The sequence below is a fragment of the Aptenodytes forsteri genome, unplaced genomic scaffold (genome assembly GCF_000699145.1).
Source record: "Aptenodytes forsteri isolate BGI_AS27 unplaced genomic scaffold, ASM69914v1 Scaffold112, whole genome shotgun sequence".
Classification (NCBI taxonomy): Eukaryota; Metazoa; Chordata; class Aves; order Sphenisciformes; family Spheniscidae; genus Aptenodytes; species Aptenodytes forsteri.
Window position 1 is genome coordinate 1,096,199 of NW_008794883.1, and position 13,444 is coordinate 1,109,642.

Sequence of the window (13,444 nt, forward strand, 5' to 3'; positions counted from 1 at the left end):
GCACTGGCCCAGGTTGCCCAGAGAGGTGGTGGATGCCCCATCCCTGGAAACTTTCCAGGTCAGGTTGGACGGGGTTCTGAGCGACCTGATCTAGTTGAAGATGTCCCTGCCCACGGCAGGGGGGTTGGACTAGATGGCCTTTAGAGGTCCCTGCCAATCCAAACTATTCTGTGGTTCTATGAAATCTGCAAACTTCACAGACTGTGGACATGCAGTCACAAGCGATGCAGGCATGCAACACAGGCAGTGATGCTGCTATGAACAGAGAAACGTGAGGCAGCACAGGGCTCAAGTCCAAGGGGGAGATCAAAAGTTTTAGGTAAGTTTGACCTGAAGGCTAGACATCCACGAGATCCAAACCAAAATCATGGCACGCATCTTGGACAAGAGAGGCAAGACCTGCACCAACATTTAGACTCATTTGTTATCAAACACGGACATGGATGAATTTGTAATTGCAGATGGGAAAATGAGTATGGGAAAAGTCCAGGAAACTGACATGCCCAGAAATGGATTCTTGTGTTTCACCAGCTGGTAGGAATATACTGAATTAATAGCTCTATACCCAAAAAACAAGCTGTTTGGCAGCAATACCACTTCCTAGCCATGACCCTAGTCTTGTGGCCTGATCACTGCCTTCCTATGCAACTTCATCCAGCTCTGTTTCTTAGGGCCTCCTTCATACCTCAGGGAAATGGAGAGAAGACGGCCTTGGAAAAAGACAGGACGGGAAATAAAAAGTCACAGAGCCCTCAGCTGGTCATTCATGCTTCAGAGCGAAATGCCTGGAAAGGTCAGTTAGCAGGATCAAGGAAAGCAGCATGGAAGAAGAGAATCCCCAACCATCCCGCTGTCCAAAAGGTCTAATCGAACCTTCATACAAGCAGTGCTACCATCCCGTTTGGTGTCAAAAGCTGTGGATCCTTCACATTCACACAGCATTTCACCTTACTAGTTCTGTTCACGACGTTCTAAATCGCACAGGGAGAGGTGCCGAGCACCTTAAGGATACATGTGCTGTTATCAATAACATTTGACTTCACTAAGCTGCAGTGTTTAATGGAAAGGCTTAAATAAAACTTTACAAGTTAATGATTGAGCAGCAACTTTATTTTGCAACATAAGATGCAAGGTTTTCCCTCACAAGATGCTGTAGTACTTTCTTCTTTTAAGGCAGTAATTTCTGCCTTCCTTTTACTCAGCCCCACAGAGTAGCATATGATTATGAGACAAGTGGGTTTTTTTTAAAAACGAAATGCCTGCCCTCATATGGTTTCTTTAATAAAAATTGATTTTACTACTTCTTCAAAAAACAGGAAAGTTCTCCTTTTTGAAAGGAAAAAGAAATACTGAATTGCAATAGATTATTCTGAATTTAGAGGAGTGAAGTTTCACTGGCACTTCAGTGAAAAGCTGACAGAGGTAAAACACGTTCAACTCATTTGGGAGATCTGCAGAGGTTTAAGAGAAAGAGACACCAACATAACATAAGCACTAATTCTCATTAAACAAAGATTGAAAAATAGAATAAGAGCCATTTGAAATCTAAAGTGCCGGACATCCTTAAATGTATATACACAATCTCAGGCCTGAAAATTTAGGAAAGAAAGAAATCCTTCACACACAAAAGAAAAACTCCGCAAAAGAAAGCTTCTCCAAGTCTGATAGACAGCTGTTCTATCATCGCGCTTGCTAACAATGGGAAAGCCAGCTGGACTTTTTGAATAAAATACCACCTATGGCTGTTGTATGCTTTCCATAACCACAAGATGAAAACATAGTTATAGGCTCACACCATTGAGCAGAGTAGCAATGTTTATATTCATTTATCAGAGAGGAAACAATACAATTATGCTGGGACTGTTGATCAGTTCAAATGAAGTAGAAATAAATATACATTGCATCCTGGGAAATTGTCAGATATGGACAATCTTTCAACTATAAGATATGAGACATTACTAAGTTTAGGAGGAAAAATTAAAATATATAAAAAGCAGAAGCTGCTGATCATTTCAATCCATTCTGCTTAATGACGTAACGTAATCAGTAGAAGATGAAGAAAAGACAGAAGTTCTGCCTCAAATATTTAAGACCAAAAGGTTTTCCTTAGAAGATTTTGTCAACATGCCCCTTTTTTCTTTTAAGGATATCAGATTCAGGTGAACTAGTAGATCATAGCAAATAGCAGGCAGGTGGAAAAAACTGAGTGGCTGAATACAGGCACTTCCTTTTTCAAACAATGAGAAACATTTTAAATGTGTATGTACACAGAAACTTTTCTACTGAGCAATTAATCTGATGAAAATTATTTTTCACTATGACATTATAAACTTCAGGAATTATTACTAAGTCCTCTTACTCATTAGCAAGACCGCATACTCAAATAAGCAGTATTTCTCCATTTACAGCTACTGAAATATATACCCAGTGCATCCTGAAGAACATAATATGTAGAAATGGATAAAACCCTGCTAATTTTGTTGAAAAACATGAAAGCCTAATTTCCTCGAAAGCCATCAAAGTCCCAGTTTGTGGTAACAGCTGAGGAAATTCTCTGGTGCCCTCTGCTGCCAGCTACCAAAAGTGAACCAGACCTGACATAGCGTGCTTCCTCGCACGCCCCGGGCCCGGGGAGTCACTGCACAGCCCCCCTGCGGGAAGCCTCCCTGCATAAAATTAAAGCCACTGCACCAATTTAATGAATATACTGATACACCTTATCCAAAAGTGACAGACCTGACATAGCTGGGTTCCTCGCAAGCACCGTGCACGGGGAGTCACTGCACAGCCACCCTGCGGGAAGCCTCCCTGCATAAAATTAAAGCCACTGCACCAATTTAATGAATATACTGATACACCTTATGCCCACACGTGGCAGCCTAATACTGCTTCATTTCACTCACCTGTATGAGGCAAAGTCAACATTCAAGTTTCATAAATAAAAATATCTATTATCCAACGTATTTCTTCTGAGCAGGCTTTAACCTCTTCTGATAACATCACCCTCTACTATCCACCAGTCATACATTTCAGAAAAGTCTTTGTTTAGCTGTCCCTTCAGATGCTTTCTTGAAGTAAAGCCCAAAACACTTTCTGTGACTGTAGTCTGAGATTACATGCCTGGAGCTCCTGCCTCGCTCTGCCATCACCCACTGCTCCTCTGACCAGGTCATGGGTCGCTGTCCCCTTCTGTCACACCAGTGAGACCAGGGTGTAAACCCAGTCACCCTATGAACAGCTGCAGGCAAAGCGAGAGTAAGGTCAAACTGCGGTGCAGGGACGGAAGGAGCCGCTGGAGCAGGCAGGCAGGGACTTGGGCTTTCTGTTGCTCGCAAATACACAGACTGCAGCGTCTTTACCTTTCTTCAACACTACCATTGATAATGTCTTGAGGAAAACTGCTAAACAACAGTGAAGGGTCTGCCCCAGGACTACCTGATACCACAGTTATTTGAGCATATATCTTGCAAATCTCTCAGGAGACGTTTAACAAGACAAGAAATTACAAGAGGACTTACCAAACAGTAGGAGTGAGAAGGAAGGAGACAGCCCTGCTCTTGGCAATTACTGAGGTTATATATTGCATATACTGAGGATGTAGTACCACTGACAACTTTTACTTTCAGAAAACAACCACCTCTGCCTACATTTGGTCCATTTCTCCTCCCTTCCAGGCAGGCATGCACATCTGCTTTATAAACAACACCGAGTGAGTTCATTTCAACATTTGCCCAAGGCTGCTCCAATTGCCTTGTAGTTTTTATTTAAGCATACTCATTTAATAGGTAAAGCACATACTACGTGTGCTAGCTGAAGTTAAGTAGTGCAGATGCTACCTTGTCAAAGATACCGCTTTCTTCAGGACATCCTCAGCATCTAGTATTTTACTGTCAGCCTCTGAACTTTTTTTTTTCTTCACTCCTTCGCCTTCCAAAGTACAGCTTGGTTTAGGTTTAATTAAGCTCTCAATTGGTTTCTTTCCCTTCCCCCTACTCTGCAAATAACATGTTCATTTCTACAATACTAGAAAAACTTTCATTTTTTCATTGCAAATCGAGCTGTTATTTAAAATATATTGCCAGCAAACTTCCCCCCTCCAATGCAATACTATAACTAACAGCCATGTGTTGAATCATTCATCATTTAAAAAAAAGTAACGACGGTGATGAGAACTCATCATGGTTTCATCCCAATGCCTACTAGAGCACTCATTTGTTCGCAAGAATAAAAAGTCTTCATTCATCATAAAAAAAAGTAACGACGGTGATGAGAACTCATCATGGTTTCATCCCAATGCCTACTAGAGCACTCATTTGTTCGCAAGAATAAAAAGTCTTATTTGATTCTTATTTTTGTTGAAGTACCATAACACATCAAGATTTTCTAGTGAAATTCAACTTGGATTGCCCGGTACTCCCTCAAAACATAGTAAGTATATGGCAAATGAGGAAATTAAATAGCTACGGCGTGCACAAAGCAGAGGTAGAGAGCAAGCATACTACTCTCTGGGTGAGACTAAACACTTTTATTGATCAATGGCATTGCACAAAACTCAAGAAGTGGAAGGTTTGTATTGCTTTGAATATTCCATTTCTCAAAGCCTTAAACCAGCAGAAAACTGGTTTTCTATACTTTTTTTTTTTCAACTAGAAAAAGGAAAAAAAAGCACACTATGAACTCTATCCTACTTGAGCAACTACCATCTAGTCAAGTGGCTTTGTTGAATTTGGTCATTTGAGAGGTTTGCAATACAGAACTCTCCAGCTTTGCTCCACCTCCACGAACTCCCTGAGACAGGATGTATGCAGTATTTTCACTCTGGCATATATGCCATTTTGCACTACTGAAACATTTCTCCAAAAATTACTTCTATGAATCTAGCTAATGTAACATTTTACTGGGTAAGATTTTTGACTAATGGCTGATGTCAAAATCCAGTTTGTTAGGCCCACCACAAAAAAATAATTTAAGAGTTTGAGTTTCATCTATTTTTACATACAGTAAATAATTTTAAAGGAAACAGAAGTTACGGATAAAACCCCTTCCTTGTTGAGCTGCATACTGAAGAGCCAGCAGAGGGAGCGTGCCTGCTCACTCGGACAGCACTTCTGAAGCACTGCAGGGGCAGTTCATTATGAGCCAGATTATTTCTTAAAAAGGTTTGGTTAATTTTTGAGACACGCTCACTTCAATTAATCTGTCTGTGCTTGACAAAGGAGATATCAGTACGAGAAGGAGAACAGGCTGTTTTTAAAACCCAGTTCCAAGGTAGCATACTCACTAAGGGGGATAGTTCCACAGATGTCACCAGAATTTTTCCAGTAGTTAAAACAGGATATACCATAACTCGACTGGGACTAGAAATAGTGATGGTGGACTTAAAAGAATAGGTAAAAGGTAAACATTTGCTATCTTTGTCATCTGCAAGGCATACTCAGTCACATGTGCTCTCCTTCCATTGCCAATCCACAGTAACAGAATACATATGGATTAAAGAATTCAGACACATTTCAAGCAGCCTTGCTCTCAACAGGGGTACACAGTATGATTTAAAATACCACCAGAAGCCTGGAGCCTGCATGACCCAGCACTAACACCACTACCACTAAATCACTGATCTCAGACACAGGAAATCAGAACAGAAAAGAGGCTTGCATCTTGGCTGCGCCTTTCAGGCTGCAGGCTTTTCAGAAAAGAGCAGGTAAAAAGCAATAAACCCAGAGGCAACCCATAATAAGCTATCATGTCATTAGAAGTGTAGCTTCCTGTTAACGAAAAACATCCATAATTTTAACTGAAAAGCACTTTACCATTTTCAACTTCCAGATGGCCACAATTTCCACTTACTTCATAATTTAGAAGGCAAAAGCAGCAACTAAGAAATTCCATCAGATATACCCATTTACAGTGTACACACAATCCTTCCTTTCTTTCCAAAACTGTTAATTTAAAAAAGAACATCCACACCATAGTGTCTTATTTCAGTAATAATAACCAGAAGACATTTCCTTCTCGTTTACACGTATGCATTCACCTTTATTACTTGTGAGTGCATTTTTGTGTATATGCAGAAACTGTATTTATAAGAAGCGTGTCACCACTGTGTCAAATAACCCAACAGCCAACCCAGTGCTACCTTCAGAATTGCTGTATTTTACTTATATATATTTTTTAAAAATGGAAAAAAAACCAATCAAAAACCCAAGTCCACACTGGACGTACCTTCAGGGAAAGATATAAAGTTGTCCACTGAGGCAGACCATGCTCAGCAAATAGACCAAGTCACTAGAGAGGTACTTCTACTTAGATTTCAGTAATACGTAAAGATATTCAGGAGAGGAAATTTCATTTTATATTCTAAAGTTCTCTAGGCAGTAACTGCATTTGCGTGCAGTGACTTGCACAGTGCAGCCTCAGTCATGATGATACTCATAGCATCATTCCTAATACGTGAGTAAAAACAAAATAGCAATAAATAATAATAATTGTTCAGAATGTTGCATAACTAAGATTAATTACACTATAACTTGCATTACTTAATTACATACAAGAAAACAAATACTAGCTGATTTAATTAAGACATTACATTTAAAAAGTTGAGAGGGAACCAAAAGGAAATAAATGTAAAATTATAATGTATATATTATAATACACTATATGTCAGGTGGTAAATACACGTGCCAATGCACTAGACAGCAACAAGATTGTAATGTGTCTTTCAGAGTTAAGCATGCAAAGCTAATACTAAATTCACAAAATTCCAGTTTGCAAAATCTATTAGTCATCAGTATCTATTAAAGACTTGTAATTTCACAGGGCAAAACGTAAAACAGGTTATAAAAAACCACTTCTATCTATACGGAGTAGCCACTTAACGTCCTCCTCAACTAAAACTACGTAGATGAAATTCACCACATTTAACCATCACCTCGGGTTGCTCATAGCTACTATTTCATTCTACATTCTAGTATACTTTGTGTCACTGTAATCATAATTCTCTAATTTTCTGAACTCTTACATATCATTAGTTACTATTGAAGTGATTTCATAAGCCAAAAACAACTTCAAAAAAAGCCAACTTAAGAGCATTGAGTTTTCTTTATTGTTACAGTTTTCAGAAGAAAAATACTAGTTTCTCTAGTGCTCTACATTAGTAAGAGACTTTCCTTGGATTTAATCAGGCAAGAAATGGCTTTCAGACTCTGCAAGCCTACAGGCAGTGTTTGCTAATGGTAAACTTGATTAAAAACAGTAAGGAAAACCCACTGAGATGCAAAACACAATGTATGCCTTGTTAATCTTTCACAGTTACATGATAACTTACTATTTTGCCCCAATTTTAAGCCCTGCATGACTCTACCATGAACAGGCACATCAGGTGCTGGGGCCATAACTTTGTAATTCTAACATGCTTCCAAATGACTTTAGATTAACTCATTCCGAAGTGTGTAACTATGTAAAATATTTAGCAGTCACTTGACCTTCTTTCTCCCAAAAAGGACATTACGAACATCAGGAATTTGTCCTCAACCCTTGATTTAATTTCTGGAAAGAGACAAAAACACCCATGTATTTGTCCATAATCCGGAAGTGCCAGTTAGGAATGACATGCAGAAATCCTAATGTTTCGTAGTGTGCGGGATACCACGAGCGTGTTAAAATCCTCAGACCGTGCTGTTGTGCCTTTGGGTGCTGACGACTTCTTTTCTCTTTGCTGTGACAGCGGCAAACACCCAGTGCAACCCTGTAACTCAGACCTATCCAAATCTACACTGGGACGAATCACAAGGCACTTTCTCTGTTTATTTTTCAAAGCAAGGCCTATTTACCTGCACACGTCCAAAGACAGAGCCCGCTCGTTGTGCGGAGCTGCCTCAGAGCTTCGCTCCTGTGCCTCCCTCGTGTTGTCCTTGCTGATGCACACCCACAGCGACATTTCCCCACCATCCCGGCACCTTCCGTGCAGGAGGGACAGTCGCCCAACAAGACGCCGCAGTGCTGGGCTGCTGCTCCACCCACGCGTCCCCTCGGCAGATGGGAAGAGACCATCTCTCTTGCAGCCTGGCAGGCAGTGCTGGCGCCCAGGCAAATCCAGCCCCGACCCCACTGCCCACGCGACTGCAGTCTCCTGCCCGCCTTCCCACAGGGTTGGGAGGCTCTGGGAGGACACTCGGGTAGTCACCTCCCAAGGGCAGGAAAGGGAGTTTTGGGGCAGGCAGTCTCCAACTATTGCAGGTAAGAGCAGGAATGAGGGAAGCAGGAAGATTTAAGAGGAGACCAGGTGCTGTGAGAGACACCTTCTGTCACAAGTACGGAGAGGATGTTCAGGAGTGAAAGTGCAGAATTCAGCTCTTCCTCCTTCTCCCAGCCACATTACTGATCCCCAAGGGGTGTTCTGCACCTACCAAGAGGATCCTCAGCACAGCCCACTTGGTTATCTTATCCTTTGCTGCGTCTGCTGACAATGGTCTCAGTTACCATGCACCGCCTAGCAGCCAGCACCCACCGCATGTACAGATTCAAATTATTGACTTTCATATCAGGCATTAGCCTGTGGCTGTGTGCTGAAAGTTATGCCATAACAAAAATCAGCCTGAAAGAGATTGGTGATCTCATGGAGATTATTTATGGGAGAGGGAAACAACAGAGCATCAAGGTCTACATCTACACCAAGAGAAGAAAATACACATAGACAGGATTAGTTACTGCTATTTTTTTAGGGGTCCTGAACACACAGTAAAAAACTATGTGCACAGTTCTAACACCCGTAAATTTTCCTTATCCTCTTGCTTAGGTCAAACATTACATGTTTCTCCTCCATTGCCCCAAATGAGAATTTAATCACCTACTCCATACTGATCCTCAACAGAGCTGTTAATGGGATCATTATTACACAACGCACTCTCAACAGCTGTGTTAGAATGATACTATCTGTAGCAACTTAAATCACACTTAAGATTCAAGCAGCATGAAATGTTATTATCTCAGCAGGGTATGCAAGGCCCGTAAAACAAACAGAAAAATTAAATTGGAACTTTAGCCAAAAAAGAAAACTTTCTGAAAGCTTGCCAACTCAGCAGTACAAGCATTTCACTAAGTTTATAATATATGATGCTGTCAGTCTCAACTTTTACTAAAGAACTGTTTAAAACAAAGTTAAAAACATAAGTTGGGAATATGTTTTTAACTATCTGGTTTTATGGAAATCCTACTGACTTGAGACCAATTTACTTAAATATTTAAGGGCCACATCAATAGAACTCAGTTCAAATTTTACTTAGTTTTAACTTTATGCATTTTGAAAGGTAAAAGGTATTTTTACAATTTATCAATTCATAAGCAAATTTTAGGAGTTCTTTTGAACATGACATCTTAAATATTTACAAAAGTTTATGAGAAGTATGGCTGAAGGAGATACTACAATGCCGGGGATTCAGCTGTAAAGTTTCCAATGTATCCTTTAACAAATCAAATGAACACTAAAAAGATTCCTGCTTCTCTCAGATTACTTCTGTGAATTTGCCACAGCACTTCAATATTTATATAAAGTTCCTCTTAATGAGCAGATTCAATATTCCAACCACTAGCTTTGCTTTTTTCAAAAGAAGTGGTAAAATTTAAAGCTCTGGAAATAATGCAGAAACAAAATCCAGCCAATTAAATGTATCAAGTAAACCAAAAATCTGTGACCGTATGAAAAGGCCAAATTAAACAACATCTAGAAAAAGCAAAGTTAGCACATAAATACGGCAATTCTAGGGTTAGTATTTGCAATAGAAATCTTGTTTTCTCTGTACCTTAGTCCCATCTCTTCTCTAGAATTTGCTCCTCCTCTCTTATTTTGGTACTGCAGCATCTCAATGCCAACTGCAGGAGTCTATGAAGTAGATGCTAATGTTGAGAGCAAGCAGTAGTACTCCTATAGTGCGACCCAGCGACACTATTAACAGTACTACCTTGGATCTCCTCAGCAAGCACTATGTGTCCGACTACATCTACACATGAGCTGCTTCTTTTGTTGCTTATGGTCAGCATCAAAAGCTGTTCCTCAAAATAGCGAATTTGGGGAAAGAAAAAAAAAGTTTTGTCTTACCATATTCTGCACACAGCTACCAAAGGAACGTTTGTTGCAAATTTCACAAAAAAAATTAAAGTTGATTAAACTTTTAATTGCTGCTTTCATGTAGTTTCAAACTAGATATGCAAGCTAATGAACAATTTGTAAGCATCATTAAAGAAATACAGGAAAATCCACAGGGACGCTCATTTATACATTAAGAAATTAGTCATTTCAATAACAGCTAAATTGGATATCACTAATTTCAAACTGATAAAAAACTTCTAAGTGGATTGGAGCATTTGCAGTAAAGAATTTCCTCACACTTAGGGTTGAGATAGCAAGAACGTCAAACCCAAGTTAACCTTTAGGAAAAAAAATTGTTTTCCATTCATTTTGGCTTCAGAAACAGCTTCTCCACCAATTACTACCCGATTTGATTCTTTAAGTCATTGCACAGCAAGCCTAGACTTGGAGAAAAGCTAATCCTACACCTGTGACTAATTCTTTCAAAACAAGAGACTTGAGAACATACAAAGTGACTGTATCTGTATCTTTCCATTAGACCGTTTAAAACCAGTTTTCTTGTTTGACAATGGTTATTTTGGCCAAAGACCAGTGCAAACTATGGTCTATTCGCCCCATCTTTTGATACACAGATGAACAGGGAAGCAATCATATGAAGACTGCCTTAGGCACTCCAAAAACTTCTCTTTTCCCTATCAAGTTGCCAGTTTAAAACTCAAGGTGGTTCAAGGCTCAACTGGAATTAAAACCCAAACTTGCCATAGCCTATCAGAAAACCGCTAAGTCAGCACAGTTCACTGAACTCTTCTACATTAGTACTTACTGCTAGCCTTCTTGTGGCATAGGCTGAACAGGAGAAAATGTTTTATTGCCTTTCTCTCTTAAAAGGTGGACTCAATGATCCTTATGGGTCCCTTCCAACTTGAGATATTCTATGATTCTAAGGTACCATCCTTAGGAACTGCAACACTGGCATCTGGATATGTCCGAGACTGACAAAATTCACAGTCTGGCTACTGGGTCAGACTTCGATGCCTGGCACCTGAGAGACTGGTACTGAAAGCCCGCAGGGAAAGTAGAGCTTCCTCAAAATAAGACAGAGGGCACTGCTGGCTTTTGGTCTTTCGTGCATTATGTGGGGCATATGGGGAGACAGCTGGGAGTCATTTTAAGTATTGCCAGATACTGCCAAATTTTGAGCTGCTCCTCACACGCTCACAGAGCTAAGGCAGACAGTGAACTTGGGAACAGCTTCCTGTGGTGAGAGAGGGCATGAACAGCCACTGCTGTGATTAATGACTTTCCTGCCAACACACAGTCCATAATTTGCATTGGTTGTAATCAAGTAATAGGATCTCTCATCACGTTTATGAGCAATCAATTATAAAACGCCCTTGCTCTGCTAAGTTTATTCTGTTTAAACACATAAAACAGTCAATGCAGAACACCTACCTGGCTCCAAAGATGTCTTTTTTTGCTAGATCAATGCCAGACACCACCTTTACCCTGAGGATACGAGACTCTTCCTGTTAACAAAAAAGAAAACAGGTTTAATGTTTATTCTGTAATTCATTTTGAAGATCAACAGTTTGCAAGAGGTTAAGCTGTGAAGGAACACTCAGCCTTTAGATCGCAGGAGTCTTTCCTAGGTAGGATTTTGAAAAGAAAATCCTCTTGGAAGGAGGTATACACTTTATCTGCTAAAGAACAGCCCAAATCCAAACATGAAGAGCATCCACCTCCAGTGAGAGCTGTTTAGAGTTAAATAAAAGCAGAATAAGAGTAGATAACAGTGATAACGCCATAGTAATAATAATGTAACAATAATAGTAATAAAAGTAGAAGACAATTTGCTGAGCAGGGCCATTTCAAATCCTAAATGATCCGTACTCCACAGAAATTCACTCTGCTTAGACTCTAAAGCTGCCTCTTCAAACACAGGGGGAAAATATTCATAACATTTTCGTCCAATAATGCTAATACCTCTTGGTCAGAGAGATGTCTATGGTTTAAAAAAAGGGTGCAAGATTAAAAATAAATCCTTAAAATTACACTGTTTAAACCTGTCTCACCACCTTGGTATATGCAGAGCTCAAAACCAACTTTCAACGACACATGGCAATTTCTGAAGATGCGTATTACTAGGACATCAACCTGATGCTCAGTTTATCACTTCATTAAGCTCCTGAGCAACATTAGTACAAAAGGTATTTTTTACTTTTTTTTTTTTTTTACCGTTTGACCAGTTTATTTTTGCTACACAAAGAGGCCACCAAAACTAAACCTGGAAAGGATCCTACAGAAACAGGTTCTGCAGTCACCCATATAGTTATACCTTTTTCTCCTCTGATAAGCCTTCCAGAACTGCAAGATACAAGATTCAATTACGGTAATTTGAGACTCCATTCCTTGAAGCTTGTTCAGAAAACAATAACATTTTCCCACAGGTTTATCCTGGCATGACCATACTACACCTACTCTATTTGTTTTAGATAGCTAAAAGCGAGAGACAGATTTGTTAGCTGTAGCTGAGATTTTTGAGATTATTAGGAAGGTCAGAAATACCCCAGAAACAAACCCGTACCTGTCCAGTCTAATACCATTCCTCTAGAAGGAGTCAGAAACAGATTACTTCAGAGAAAGAAAAACAAAAGTCTCATTGAACCTGTCTGCAGGGCGAGTTTCATCCTGACACACATCCTGCCGCAGTAACTGTGCTCCATTAAAACAAAAGCTTGAGGATTTAAATCCTTTCTGAAAATTTGTTTGTTGGTATTCTTTCCAGCAGCACTTAACACTGTAGTTTCTAATTCAGAGAACAGGATTCCTTCCCAAAAGAGCCTAATCCTTACCAGAGAGGTGAACAAAACAGTATGTAAAAAAGAACAATTCGATGGTGGTGTTAGTGAATATTGCAAATTTTTTTTCATATGTTAAATTTTTTCAATCTGTTAATGTCAATACAACATGCCTGGTCTTCTAGAGTGGTTTTAATAGACAAAAGGCAATGAACTTGCAAATTGCGATCAAGAAAATTCCTTCGTTAAGAGAAGACAGCATAGCAAAAAAAAAAAGTCAGAAATGCAGACTATTCTGACCTTACTGAAGGAGAACTGGAGGATAAGAAGTTGTAATACTAAGTAGAGAGGTACAGAAAGAGGGATTTTGGACAGTTACTATATTATTAATGCTACACAAAGTCCAACATCAGCTTTGCTAGAGTGGTATCTTCTTTCTGCACTAAAATAATCTCTGCATATTAACTGAATAAAAAAGATATTTAAAAAAAAAAAATCACACAGCAGGAGGAAGTCCAACTGCTGGAGGATCCCTAATTCAGGCTCTGCAAGACACAAAAGA

General features: G+C 39.6%; 1 protein-coding gene across 2 annotated transcripts in view; it reads right to left on the bottom strand.

The window, feature by feature from the left end:
* Positions 1-11,606, bottom strand: part of NEDD4L (neural precursor cell expressed, developmentally down-regulated 4-like, E3 ubiquitin protein ligase) — a 168,033-nt gene extending 156,427 nt beyond the window's left edge. For both annotated transcript variants that reach the window (XM_009274737.1, XM_009274736.1), the window contains exon 1: positions 11,537-11,606. The gene's annotated coding sequence lies outside the window, so the exon portion shown is untranslated. The remainder of the gene's footprint in view (positions 1-11,536) is intronic.
* Between the last annotated feature and the right edge of the window lie 1,838 nt (positions 11,607-13,444).